Consider the following 14,217-nt stretch of genomic DNA (forward strand, 5'->3'; position numbering starts at 1 on the left):
TTTTGTCTCCCCACACTGTGTGGCTAACTTGCTCCATGCTCACACCACTGCTGGGACCCCTCTAACAACCCCTACCTGCCAGTGACCCGAGGGCTCGTCTGAAGCACCCCCTTCCTGGCAAAGGGAAGCTGAGAAAACAAAGTGCCTGTGAGCAGCACAGTCCAGATCGTCTCCTCAAGGAGTCAGGGACGTAGAAAGATCTCTGCTTAAACACACAATGGGTCCCAACCACAACCAGAACAAATCCAGACCCCTGACCATGGCCCAGAGAGCCCTACAAGACCTGGGGCTTGCTGGCCCACAGCCTCAACCACCTTCTGCCAGTTCCCCCAACATGCCACTCCTTCCCCCCATGCCAGCCCTCCCAGCGGCCACTCCTGCTGCCTGGAACACTCCCCCATGCCCTGATTTTCCCAGGGCTTCTTCTCATCTGATGCCATCCCCTGCCCACCCGATAAGTGGCCACTCGTCATAGCGTGGCTCTGCACCCACAGAGGTTTCCTCCCAGCACTTTCCTCAACCGCAACGACCTGGTTGTTCACCCGCCATGGTCAGCTGCCCTCACCACGCCAGAGCTCCACGAGACAGGGACCTGGTCTCTAAGCTCTCCCTTGACCCCTAGGGTTGGTGCAGAGCCTGAACTTTGTAAAAACTGAACGAGTATTTCTGAAACGACAGCCTGCCAGCTACTGCAGCAAAGCCAAGCCTCCACGAACAGGCTCAGGGAGAGGAGAGAAAGAAATGTAGTGTCCCCCTCCTCCCTGCCCCTTGCCCCACCCTGCCCAGGGTATGTTACAGTTTTTTTTCTTAAAAGTCAGAGGGATCTTTTGAGGACAACGTGGAAGGTGAAATAAGCCAGTTACAGAAGGACAAATATCACATGGTTCCTCTTATGCGAGGTAGCTAGAATAGTTGAATTCATAGAGACAGAAAGTAGAATGGTGGGTGCCGGGGCTACAGGAGTGGGAGACGGGGAGTCATTGTCTAATGGGTACAGAGTTTCAGTTTGGGAAAAAGTTCTGGAGATGGATGGTGATGATGGTTACACAACAATGTCAACGTACTTCATGCCACTGAAGTGTATGCTTAAAAATGGTTAAGACAGTAAATGTTATGTTATGTATATTTTAGCACAATTAAAAACAAAGTGGGCCGGATCCTACAGGGTAAGCAGGGCAGGTGGGAGGGAGACAAGGCCACATTCTGCACCGACAGCTTAGGCACCTGGGCTGTTCCGGGGCTGCCACCCTCATGTCTCTGGTTCTAGGGTGGAAGATGCACTGACCATAGCAGCCTGTGGAGTCCTCGGCTGGGGAGGAGGAAGCTGCAGCGTCCAGGGGACAATGTGCCACCTGCCAACCACTAGCTGGCATTGGCTGCAAGACCTTGTCCATCTCCATGTTGTAAGAGGCTTCATCTATGATGCCCAAACCAAGTGCTACTGTCAGCAGAGTGGCACCCAATGCCAGGCCACAGAAGCACAGAAGACCTCAGGGGGGCTGTGGACATGGGGGCTCTTTCCCCTGCCAGAGGTCTGAGGCATGCTCCGGAAAGGCCTCACCTTCAGTGACTTACAGGTCCAGGGGACAGGGCCTTGACAGTTTCCAAATGCTGCTGGAAGGGAGTATCTGCGTTTCCTCCGGCACTGGAGCTGGGAGGCAGGAAGGCGGGCACGAGGCACACCTGCACACATTACATATTTTGCCATGTTGGAAAAAACTAAAGGCGGAGGGAATTTTTCCCTTTGATGTTTTCTGACTCTTTGCAGGTCTTTATGACTTTAAATATTTATTCACCAAAATGTGATGAGTAAACCCAGCACCACATGGAGTCATCATGTTTCACAAACCAAAAATCAGGACAGATAGCCAATAGCTGGGACAGAACACTTGCAATCAGGGCCGTACTGAAAAATCTAGGTCATACGGTCACTAATTATACAAAACACATATGTTCAGGTCCCTGAACTAGCCCAGTGCTTTTAGGATTTGTAAATGATACATGAGCACTTTGACCATATTCACTTCCACTTTCTTCTAAATTTTTGTTAAAAGGAAAACTTCACTGCATCCTCAAAATTTCTGTAAAATTAATTCCAGCAGAAGAACTGTTCTGGAAGATATTCTGAAGGTGGTCCTCCTCAGAAAACAGGGCCCATCACCCCCCACACTGGCTTCGGGAGCCCACATTTCCCAGCCCCTCTTGCTGATGGACCCCCAGGCTGCAAGGCCAGAAGTTCCGAAGATGGACCTAATTTGCTGTGATGAATTGTGTGCATGCACCAGTGATCAAAACTGCAGCTGAGACCAATTACATTTTATGATCACAACGGTTCTCATGAAACACGTAGATGTACACCCCTGCCAGTCCAGAGAAGGAATCCAGCCTGGCACACAATGAAGGGCAAAGAAAGGGTGATCACTACCACCTAGAAAGTCCACCCACTCCTTGGAAGCTGGTCCCACTGATGGGCTGGAGAACACTGTGGCCCAGTCTGAAATGCCTCGTCTGCCCTCTCGTACATACTCAGCCTCCAGCCAATCTGTGGGCACACCGTCACTGCCCACATACTTGCCCTTCCATGACCAAGTGGGTCTGCCCTATGCCTTCCCTCTCCCCAGCAGGCAGAACTCAGCAGTTTCCATGAGGCAAACCTAGAATCATCTATATCCCCAGTCTGTCCCATCCCACTCAGCTCACCAGAGGGGTATGCATGCATGTGTGTGTGTGTGTATAGGTGCACGCACAGTTTTAAAGAGGGGAGAAGGATGGGTATCAGTTAAATGTGGAATTAAGAGCACATAAGGAAGTTGTCGTAAAAGCTGTGTAGTTACTGGCACATGCCTCACACTCAATCCTCATGGATGACAATGGTGAATGGATGTGTAGCTGGATGGAGAGTTGGATGATGGATGGTGGATGATGGATGGATGAATGTGTGGATGGATAAATGGATGGATGGATGGATGGATGGATGGATGGTTGGATGGATTGATAGATAAATGGATAGATGGATGAATGTGTGGATGGATGGATAGATGGATAAGGGATGGATGATGGATGGATGGATGGATGATTGATGGATGAATGATGGATGGATGGATGGATGATGGATGGATGAATGTGTGGATGGATAAATGGATGGATGGATGGATGGATGGATGGATGGTTGGATGGATGGATAGATGGATGAATGTGTGGATGGATGGATAGATGGATAAGGGATGGATGATGGATGGATGGATGGATGGATGGATGGATGGATGGATGGATGGATGATTGATGGATGAATGATGGATGGATGGATGGATGATGGATGGATGAATGATGGATGGATGGATGGATGATGGATGGATGAATGATGGATGGATGGATGGATGATGGATGGATGAATGATGGATGGATGGATGGATGATGGATGGATGAATGATGGATGGATGGATGGATGATGGATGGATGAATGATGGATGGATGGATGGATGATGGATGGATGAATGATGGATGGATGGATGGATGATTGATGGATGAATGATGGATGGATGGATGGATGATGGATGGATGAATGATGGATGGATGGATAAATTGATGGATGGATGACAGATGAATGGATGGATGAATAAATGATAGATGCATGGATGGATAGGTGATGGATGGATGGATAAATGGGTGCATGATGGATAGATGGATGGTGGGAGAAAGAGGAATGCATGGATAAGTAAGTGGGTAGGAGCATGAGTGGGTTGATAAGATGACAATGGGCTTTGGAATTCAAACCTTGCCCTGGCCACTTACTACCTCTGTTACCCTAGGCAAGTCACTTCACTCCTCTAAGTATTCATTTGTACTTAGAGACTGAGTCCCACTCACCTTAGAAGTGGAACTAATAATATGTACCTCATGGTCTTGTTATGAGCTTCAAGTTAGATAACACATGCAGAAGGTTTTACAACACATAAAATGCTACACAGACGTTTACTACTGCCATAATTTAACTACAGGCTTTGCCATCATTGTCAACTCAAAAACACAATGATCCCACAATTCTGATGTGGCAGCTTCAGAAGCAAGGATGGGGCAGACAAAGATGATGTCACAGGTCAGGGGTGCAGCTGTCTGAACTGTGAGTCCAGGTCTGACTTCAGCAGAGGGACTGGCTGCTGAGCAGGGGTGCAGGGATCCCCACTTGTCTCCCCTGCTCAAACACTCAAACCCAAATGGGTGGAATACACTCCCCACTCCCATCATGGTCCCCCTTCTCCCTGCCAGCCTCCTACTTTGATGCCCATGTCCCAAGCCTCAGTTTTCAGGTCTGCAAAACAGTGAAAGCAAAGAGCGCTTCTAGTGGACCCAGGAGCACATCCCGTGTCCAAAGGGGGCAGCTGACTGTTGCCACACAGGACTGCAGTCCAGGGGTTGCCAAGCCTGATTTGTAGAAAAATCAAGAAATCCAGCCATTTAGTGAGGTGGTACAGAGGACAGAATCTGAGGCTGGTGGCCTGGGTCCAGCACTGACCAGCTCTGTGGCCTTGGGGAGATAGTTATGCCCTCTGTGCCTCAGTTTCCTCATCTTAATAATAGAGGCATTGTGAGGACTGAATGTTTTAATGTATAAAAGTGCTAAGAACAATGTCTGGCACTTAGTAGGCACTAGTTAAATAATAGCCATTGTAATTATGGGAAATCTCCCTGTTTTGAAATAAAGACAACTATTTAAAGGTTCCACAATCCCTTCACCATGGGTGAGTTTTCACGCCACTGTAAAAATGTTCAATGTTAGTGATAGTGACTTTTCCTGGGTGTGTCCCTTCTCCCCTATGTGAGAGGAGACTTGGTGGGATTATTCTGGCTGCAGCTGAAAGGGGGGGGGGGTTGGCACGCTCCCTTATCCCACTGAGAACCACACTTCCTGTCCCAATTTCGCATCTTGCTTCCTCCTCACCTTCCACTGTATTTCCCACCAATGCCATATTTTATTTTTTCTATAAGACCCCCAACAGTATAAGATGCTCCTATATTTGATGTATCACAATGAACCAAAATAATATGACCAATTAAACCACAACACACAAATGAGGTATTCCAACATAAGAGACGTTCTAAGGAGAGAAGTTGTGCCTCTGAAAATACGTCTGTGAAATATGGTAACAGCTACCATGTATGGAGCGCCTACTATGTACCAGAAATGGGGCTACCTGCTCTTCATATACTGTCTTTACTTCTCCCAATTGTCCCCATTTAACTGAGGAAGAAACTGAGGCTCAGAAAAGCAAGGCAGCTTGCTAAATCATCTAGCTGGTACTTGGACTCGAGCCCAAATGGTCCAGTCCTAAGACTACCGCCTCCTTCCCTCTCGCTGTCCCCTGCCCTCCACCGCCCATCCCTGCTGTCCCCTTGTGCCACCTCAGGGAGACTCCAAACTGAAACTGTCACCTGCCCTCACCCATATTACAGCCACAGAGTAAATCTCACTGCAGCCCTGGACAAGCTCTAGTCCATCCATGTTTGATTTTGTCTAAACTTTAGAAGCAGAGTGAGTGGAGCTACGTCCATTATTGACACAGCAAAATTAATTTTCTGCCATCCCCTCCCTCCCCGCTCCAAGCCTGGCCCCCACCCCCTCACCTCTCCTGTGAGTGTTGGCACACGGCTGCTGACTGGTGCTCCTGAAATGCCAACTTGCATTTCTCATCATTAATTTCTTTCTAAATGTCATTAGTAATTGTTCCTGCTTGACCAAAGACTGCAACCCAGGCTTCCACCGAGAGCACCCTGGTCTCCTCCATAAGTTGATGGAGGCCAAGAACCCCCAGCCATGCCAGACCCTGGAATCCTGGCAGGAGGCAGCCAGCCCTACTCCCAACAAGTTGGGAAGACTGTCGTATCAAGAGGCACTTTTAATACGAACAGGACTCAACAACACAAAAATGCTTGCCTGTGGTATTGGGGCAAGGGTTGGGCGCTCAGGCTCTGGATGGAACCAGACTGCCTGGCTGTGCCTCCATCTCCACATCTGTAAGGTGGAAATCATATCAGCACTGGCTCAATAGAATTGCCCTGAGGATAAAAGGATAATCGATGCAAAAGACTCCCCACAGGGCCGGTAGCTGCTGTTGGTACTATTCTCCCACCTCTTCCTTGCCTCTTGCCACCAGGGTTGCAGGCTCAGCTCTGCCACTTACCAGCGGGGTGGCATGACGTCGAGTGGCTGAACCCCTCTGAGCCTGTCCTTGCATCTGTGAAAGTGGGACAATAATATTGACATCAACTCTCCCAATTCCACCCCGGTGCTGCCACCCTCCATTAGGCCTGCCTGGGGAGCTGGCCACCATGCTCGGTGATTCACAAACATTAAATTGCCTCTCCATGATAACCCTCAGAGTGGCCTGTTGTCCAGGTGATGGGGGGGAGGCCAACTCTGAGATTCACACCCTCTGGCCCCCCATGCTCGGGTCTCTCCTGTTCTGTCCTTGGCGGGCTCTTTGTCTAAGTCAATGTGGGGTGGGGCTTTGTACAGAGCAGACCTCTGTCGACGATGAAGCAACGTGACGCCTACTGTTATTAGTATTGTCATTGTTCCTAAGAAACTGAAGGCATTTGGTCCTGGCTGGGGCAGCGCCGGTGAGGGGCTGGGCTCGCCACACACACAATGGCCGCTGGCTTGAGGCTCTTGGCAGCTCTTGGCGGCTCCCCCGTGCCCATCTGTCATGATGGCATGGTGCCCCTCGAAAGTTGGTTCGCCTCCCGCCCTAGGGCATGAGTGACAGGCTCCAGTGGGCAGACAGGCAGCTTGAGGCTGATTCCAAGTGCCATCTCTGCCCGGAGCTGAGCCTTGGGGCCCACCCCCCAGTCCCCACCTGGGCCTCTGCACACTTCATGGCTCAGGCGGGCTGACCCCTGGGGCTCAGGAGGGCATCTGAGCACAGCTGGGCAAGGATTCTGCTTTAACACCACCCCTCGGATGCCCGTTCCTCCCCTGCTCCCCTCTGTGGTGACAACGGGGCAGCCAACGCTCACCCAGGGCTGCCCAGAGTGGCGACAGACTCATGTCCTGGGAGCAGTGCATGGCCTCAACCTGAACCTCTGTAACTCTGGCCTTACGGTGAGGCCTGCCGGCCACCCGCCCCAGCACCCACAGACCTCCCCTGGCGTCCTCGGGCTTTCAGAGGATTCTTCACCCCTCTGCCTAGCCCAGGGGCTGAGAACACACACTCCTGTCAGGACTCACAGCTTTGCCCCAGAAGCTGTGTGGATGTGAGGAGCCTCAGTTTACCCATCTATGACAAGGAGAACAAACTCACATGTAGGGTCCCAATGAGACTACACAGGTGAAAAGCTTGCCATCGGGTTCCCATCCCCTGGCGTCCTCGGGCTTTCAGAGGATTCTTCACCCCTCTGCCTAGCCCAGGGGCTGAGAACACACACTCCTGTCAGGACTGACAGCTTTGCCCCAGAAGCTGTGTGGATGTGAGGAGCCTCAGTTTACCCATCTATGACAAGGAGATCAAACTCACATGTAGGGTCCCAATGAGACTACACAGGTGAAAAGCTTGCCATCGGGTTCCCAGTAAGTACTCAGGAAACACGGTCTCATTCTGACTGCTTTGGGGCAAGGAGCTCAGGCCCATGTCTTGGGCCTTCTGAGGACAGGGAGCACTGTCAACGTCCACTTCTCTGAACTGCCACATATGTCCCCTCAGGAGACTTGGCCAACCCAAGTGCTGGTAGCAGTAACAACAATGATGATACACACTTTATTGTGAGTGGGAAAGGCCTTGTCCCACCCGACAGTAAATAAACCCAAGCTCAGAGACACAGACTGACCATGCCTGGTGACACAGTAACTTACAGCGAGCAAGGAGCAAAGCCCAGGGCCCCTGATGCCCATGTCACGTCACATGCGAGCCCAATTGTGTTCCATTGTGTGCAGTAATTATGTTATTTTTAGTATATGACATGATTGCCATGCTAGGATGCAATGTCATATTATATTCCACAAACATATGAGAAATATTCTGTTTGCCCTTATTAGCTTACTCTTCCACTCCCTGCAACATGTGAGGGACTTAGTCTGTGCCTCTGTGTGTCCCCAGCAGCTCCCAGCTGCATACATCTGGCTACATAGCACTTGCTCAGTAAACACTTGTGGGCTAGACTGGGCACATCCCCACATGATTAATTAAATGAGTTAATGAAGGAGTGAACTGAAGGCCCACGGGCACCCAGACCACTGTCACAATGACAATGACAACACTGGCTGACACTTGCCAAGCCTTGACTCTGAGCCAGACCCAGTGCTGGGGGCTTTTGGTGCACCCCCAATACCCAAAAAGAGACTGTCATTAGCCCCAGTCTCCTGAGGCCCAGAGAAGGTCAGGGACTTGCTCACGGTCACAGAGCTGATCGGTAGCAGGGCTGGAAGATGAAGCCAGGCTGTGGGACCCCAAGTGTGGCATGGCATTGCCACACCACGTTGCCACATTTCACAGAATTCAGGCTGTGCTGGGCTCTGGTTTCTTGCCCTGGTGGGAAAGGCAGGAAACACAAAGGGACCCTGCTGGAAATGTGCCACAGGTACCCTCAGGGACCCTATATTCTAAGCACTCTAAAGTACTTCACACACGTGAACTCTTGATCTTCACACCACACCAAGGCAGTGGTCTTACCCCATTTAACAGAAGAGGAAACTGAGCCCAGAGAGGTACAATATCTGCAATAGAAAACAATGGGGGAAGGGGCTCCCTGGGGGGAGGGGCAGTAGCCAGTCAAGCCCCAGCCCTGCCTGGGCTGTGGCCTCTTGGGTGTCTGGCTCCAGTGCAAGCCATGGGGTCTCACTCCCTGAAACCACCACTGGCTGTCCCCAGGCACCTCTCTCTGCCACCCCTAAGGCCAAGCATAGCCGGGCAGCTCTCCCTGCAGTGTGAGGGTGGCAGGGCCTGGGCCGTCTTTAAAGCAGGAAGAGAAAGATACTGCTACTCACAGAAAGCGCAGCCAAAGAGTCAAATGCTAAGTGTGTGCCTAGAGCACTTTTAATTTTTAATTATTATTAGTTATAATTATCTGGCTGGATCTGACAGCCACAGCACAAAGAGGCAAGGAAACCGGCTCTTCGGTTACCCATCTTATAAAGACTAGGAATTTTTTAAAATGGGCTTCCAGAATCTGCTTTTCTTGTTTGGATTCTCTTTCCTACTTTCTAGGAGCTCAAAAAAAATAGAGTAAAATATACAGTAATGGATGGACAAATGAATGGATGGATGGCATAGGAAAACTCACATGTGAGTGGGAAGTCAGGTGTAGACATTGATACTTACAATCCATATTGTAAGGGGGTCAGGGGCTTAAACCAAGGGCTGGAGAAGACAAAAGAGGGAGAATCAGGGGAGCTTCTCAGAGAAGGGACCTTTTGGGCTGGGCTGAAGCATGGAAAGAAGGGACAGCTCCTTTGAGAGCAGGACTCAGCAGGAGCGCATGTGTCCTGGAAGCACCCACATTGATCGTGCTGAGCGGGTGAGGCCAGGTGAGCCCAGGTGAGCCCAGGTGCAGCAAGCAAGGACGTGGCTGCATCTTGCTTGCCCTCCCAGCCTCACTGCTTTTTTTTTCCATTCCTTGAACACCTCCAAATCTGTCTGTGCCCCAGAACTCTGGCACCAGCTCTTCCCTTTCCTGCAGGAGCCCACAGCCTTTCCCCCACTGGCTCCCTCTCAACCTCAGGACTTGGCTGACATGCCAACCTTTCCTGACCACCCCATCCAATCTGCCATCCCGAACATTCCATTACCCCTGCCCCAAAACACACACACACACACACACACATACACACGCACGCACACGCACACACACACACCACTCGCCGTCACAACACAGTGTTTCATTGTCTTCAAATCACCTAGTTCATGTATTTCCTGACTTATCTCAGCATCTCCCACAGAATGCCAGCTTTGTGAGAACAAGGGCCCTGTCTCCTCGTTCACAGCTTTGTCCTTGGCCCCTGCAATGGCACTGGGAGTAGGTACTCAGTAAATGTGTGTTAAATGAATAATGGAATCAGGGAAAGGGTTGAACCAGATGTTCTCAAAGGCTGGGAAGGAAGGGTCCCAAGGGCACTCAGACCACGGCCCTGGCTCACAGAGCCCTCCCCCTGGCTGGGGACCAGGATCCAGCCTGGCAGGGCCCGGCTCGCTCCATCGGAAGGGCCAGAAAGTCAGGCAGCAGACAGAACACAGCACAAACCAGAAAGAGGCAGAAGGCAAGGACCAGCCACCCTCAGAGAAGACGGTGTCACAGCCCTGTTTAAGTGACACTTGGCTCCTGGAAGTAGGGCTGTCAGAAAGTCAGGCAGCAGACAGAACACAGCACAAACCAGAAAGAGGCAGAAGGCAAGGACCAGCCATCCTCAGAGAAGACGGTGTCACAGCCCTGTTTAAGTGACACTTGGCTCCTGGAAGTAGGGCTGCTGGAAATCCAATGTCACTTCTTGCTCTTGGCATCCAAAAACCACCCCTATGTCCCTACAATTTAATTCCCCTTCTTTCATGAGCTAACTCCAGAATAATGCCTGAGCCATGATTATCAAAGACCAAAATCTACATCCTGAGTTTCTGGCCACTACCAAAAGCCCTGGGGCACCTGAAGCATGCCAAGAACCCCTCCAACCTACACAGCTTAAATGCTTGAAGACAATTGTCCCTGCATTTCTACCACAACCCATCCAAGTCTTCTCCTGGTTAAATAGACCCGGAACAAATCCCTGGAAGCTCCTCGAGGCCAGACTGGATCCTCAGACTAGCACACGGCCTGGGTGGTTTTTCTGGGGGGATGGTGTGCAAGTATTTAGACAAAGCTTGCTTAGTCTCCCCTATTTCTCCCCTCCCCCCACCCTTAGCCCCCGGCAATGATTGGCCTGTTTTCTGTTCTGATTTTTTTTTTTAGAATGTCATGTCAGTAGAATCATACAGTACGGGGCCTTTTGAGTCTGGCTTCTTTCACTAGGCATTTGAGATTCACCCATGTTGTATGTATCTGCAGAAGCTTTTTATTACTGAGTAGTAGCCACCGTATGAATGTACCACCTCACCACGTCTATTCCCCATTCACCAGGTAAGGAGCAACTAAGGGTCTTCCAGATTGGGGCTATTACAAATAAAGCTGCTACCATCTTTCACGTAGAGGTTTTTTTGTGAGTGAAGGTTTTCCTTTCTCTTGGGTAAACACCTAGGACTGGGATTGCTGGATCATATGGTAAGTGTTTATAAGAAACTGACAAACTATTTTGTCTTGTGGCTGTACCATTTTGCACTTCTACCTTCAATGTATGAAAGTTCAAATCATTCCACACCCTTGCCAGCTCTCGGTATTGTCAGTTTTTTGTTTTTGTTTTAGTCATTCTCATAGGTGCATATGGCATCACGTTGTGGTTTTAATTTCCCTAATGACTAATGATGTACATTTTTGGTGAGATGTCTGTCAAAAGTTTTCTGCTCATTTTTCAGTTGTTTTATTTCCCTCCCTGCTCCATTATTAAGTTTGAAGAGTGCTTTACATATTCTAGATACAAGTCCCTTATCACACCTGTGATTTGCAAATATTTTCTCCTAGTCTGTGACTTTTCGTTCTCAACAGTGTTTTTCAAAAGGAAGCTTCTTCAATTTTGATTCAGGGTGTAAACCAGATGATATCTGTCCTCTGCTTGGTTTCCCATCACAATGGGGATAAAATCCACACTCCTTCTCTGTCCTATAGATTTTGCCATGATCTGGGCTCCATTGGCCTCTCCCCATCACGCCCTCCCCCCACTCAGCGTGTCCCCACGGCACGCTGCCTCCTTTTGTCCTAACACTACACTAGCTCATGCTGGCCACAGGGCTTTTGCACTCATAGCTCCCTTCCACACACCTCTGCCCCCCAGCCATCCGGGCCTCAGCTCACATGCCACCTGCTCAGAGAGGCCCTCCCTGACCACACTCACCAAGAAGCGTGTAACCCCTCCCCCATCATACTGGTTTTATTTTCTGCATGTCACTGACCATTACTGGGAAACGTCTATCGGTTCTCCAGAATGCAGGCCCTGTGGGTGTTCCTTTGTCTTGCTCTCCACTGTCTTCTCAGTTACTACAACTGGTGCCTAGCAGAGTGGGCCCTCCACATAATGCTTTAAACGAACGAACAGCAAAGCTTAATTCCCTTTCATGCTCCTTATCACAGTTATGAAAGTGCCCCAGTCTGCCCAAAGTCCTTTGAATTAATCCCAGTCTTCTGGGCAGAGCCAGCTGAACTCAGAATCATAGAGGACTTATACCTCCCTCATCCTGGCGGCTCCTGTTAATGCGTCCTGAGAAAACATTCCCTTAAGAGGTGGACATACCATTGCTGATACAGACCAAAGCCTATCAGGATCCAATCCTATCTCCAATACTTTTATCCCCACAACAGCACTTCTCGGTCCTACAGGAAGCTAAATCCCAAACTTCGAATTTTCTCAAGACCTCTCCACCCATAGTCCCTGCACCTGCACACACTGGTTTCCCCAAGTCTCCCTGCGTGACCTCAAATGAAATACGGCCATGAGGACCAGCCAAGATCCCAGCAAGAGCAGAAACTGGCTAGGCCTTGTTTCCTGCTGCCCCACCATAACCCCCAAATGTCATCCCAGGGAAATATCACACTTGCCTTTTCCACCCAACCAGGGCCTTCAGCCCCAGCTGTAATGACAATGAAATCTTGAATGCCTGAAAAACCCTCTTCTCGAAAATCAGAAAATTGCTATTCAGCTTCCTTAACGAAAACCCTTATTTGCATAGATTTGGCATTGCTACACTTCCACATTTAAATGGTCTCTAATTAAAATCATTAATTGCAGAAAATAGTGACTCGTTAGGGATGTAATTTAGTGAGGTTCTCATCACTTGAGAATCTGACTTAAAGGTTAACAGGGTGATCCAAGAAACCACCAGCTCCCATGAACCATTCTAGCGTCAGGTGAGGTCCAGAGCCCAAGGCAGGTGGCACCAAAGTGAGACCCAGTTTGAAACTGGCAGCTTCCTTACAGTTCTGCATTTGTGAGGTTGGCCTATGGCACAGTGATGCCGATAACACTCGAAGAAGGCAGGACTGGGAAACTGCTCTGGGAAAAATCTTAAAGCCAACAAAGAAGACATCAGAAAGTGAGACCCAGTTTGAAACTGGCAGCTTCCTTACAGTTCTGCATTTGTGAGGTTGGCCTATGGCACAGTGATGCCGATAACACTCAAAGAAGGCAGGACTGGGAAACTGCTCTGGGAAAAATCTTAAAGCCAACAAAGAAGACATCAGTCACCCCTCTCTTGGTGTCCAGGACAATGCAGGAGGACCAGGCAGGGGCTGAGCAAGTCCAGTTTAAGTAAATCACAGTTTATACGCACCAATGGTTTTCTAAAAAGCCTTTGCTGTTGAGCTATAAAAAGCCTCATCCGTCAGGGGACCCAGGGCCTATTTTGGTAGCTGGGCCATGCAGGTAAGGCAGGTAGGGAAGGCGGGCTGTGCACACTGCACTTGGGAGAAAAGACACACAGCCAGCATTCGAGCAAGGAGGCCTCCTGGAAGGCAGGCGAGGCAGGCACTGGCACCAATCCCCTTTGGCACTGGCTCCTAGCTGTCCCATCACATCCCCTGGGCTCACAGGCGCAGGCCCAGTTTGTGGACCAATAGAGAAACAGCAGTGGGCCCCAGGCACGGCCACTACTCAATGGTGGCCTTTTGGAAGTGGAACACTCTCTCTGTTCCTGGGTCTGTAAAACTGGATCCATAACTCTGTCCCACACTGTGAGAGCAGAATGAAGGCTGCACGGACAATGCAAGAACTTATGGGAACTCAAAGGGGCTGCCAGAATGATGAAAAGGAGCAGTCTTTCCAGCGAACCACCAGGGCTCTCTTCAAGGTCAGAGGCCAGGTCCGAGCTGGACAGATAGGACAGGCCCAGGCCTGGCAGTGCAGGTGGGCTGCAGCAGGGTGAGAAGGGGCCTACCTTGCAACAGGCCACTGTTAAGCCTCCAAAGAGGGGCACCACTGCTGACACCCAAGTGACTTGATGGCTGTGCCCTAGGTGGGTGGTGGTGGGAGAGCGCAGACATAGCACTTGCATGGCTATGAGGGAAGGGTGCTGCTGGGTGCGTAATGCACACTTGTGGGCCAATGGTGTGTGCAGGTCCTCAGTGCTGCTGACAAATGCCAGCTCCCCTCTC

General features: G+C 50.2%; 1 protein-coding gene across 1 annotated transcript in view; it reads right to left on the reverse strand.

Moving 5' to 3' along the window:
- Positions 1-14,217, reverse strand: part of LOC103605431 (zinc finger protein 423-like) — a 36,448-nt gene that overhangs the window by 11,600 nt on the left and 10,631 nt on the right. The gene's annotated exons all lie outside the window — the stretch shown is intronic.

This window comes from Galeopterus variegatus, unplaced genomic scaffold (genome assembly GCF_000696425.1).
Source record: "Galeopterus variegatus unplaced genomic scaffold, G_variegatus-3.0.2 Scaffold5808, whole genome shotgun sequence".
Lineage (NCBI taxonomy): Eukaryota > Metazoa > Chordata > Mammalia > Dermoptera > Cynocephalidae > Galeopterus > Galeopterus variegatus.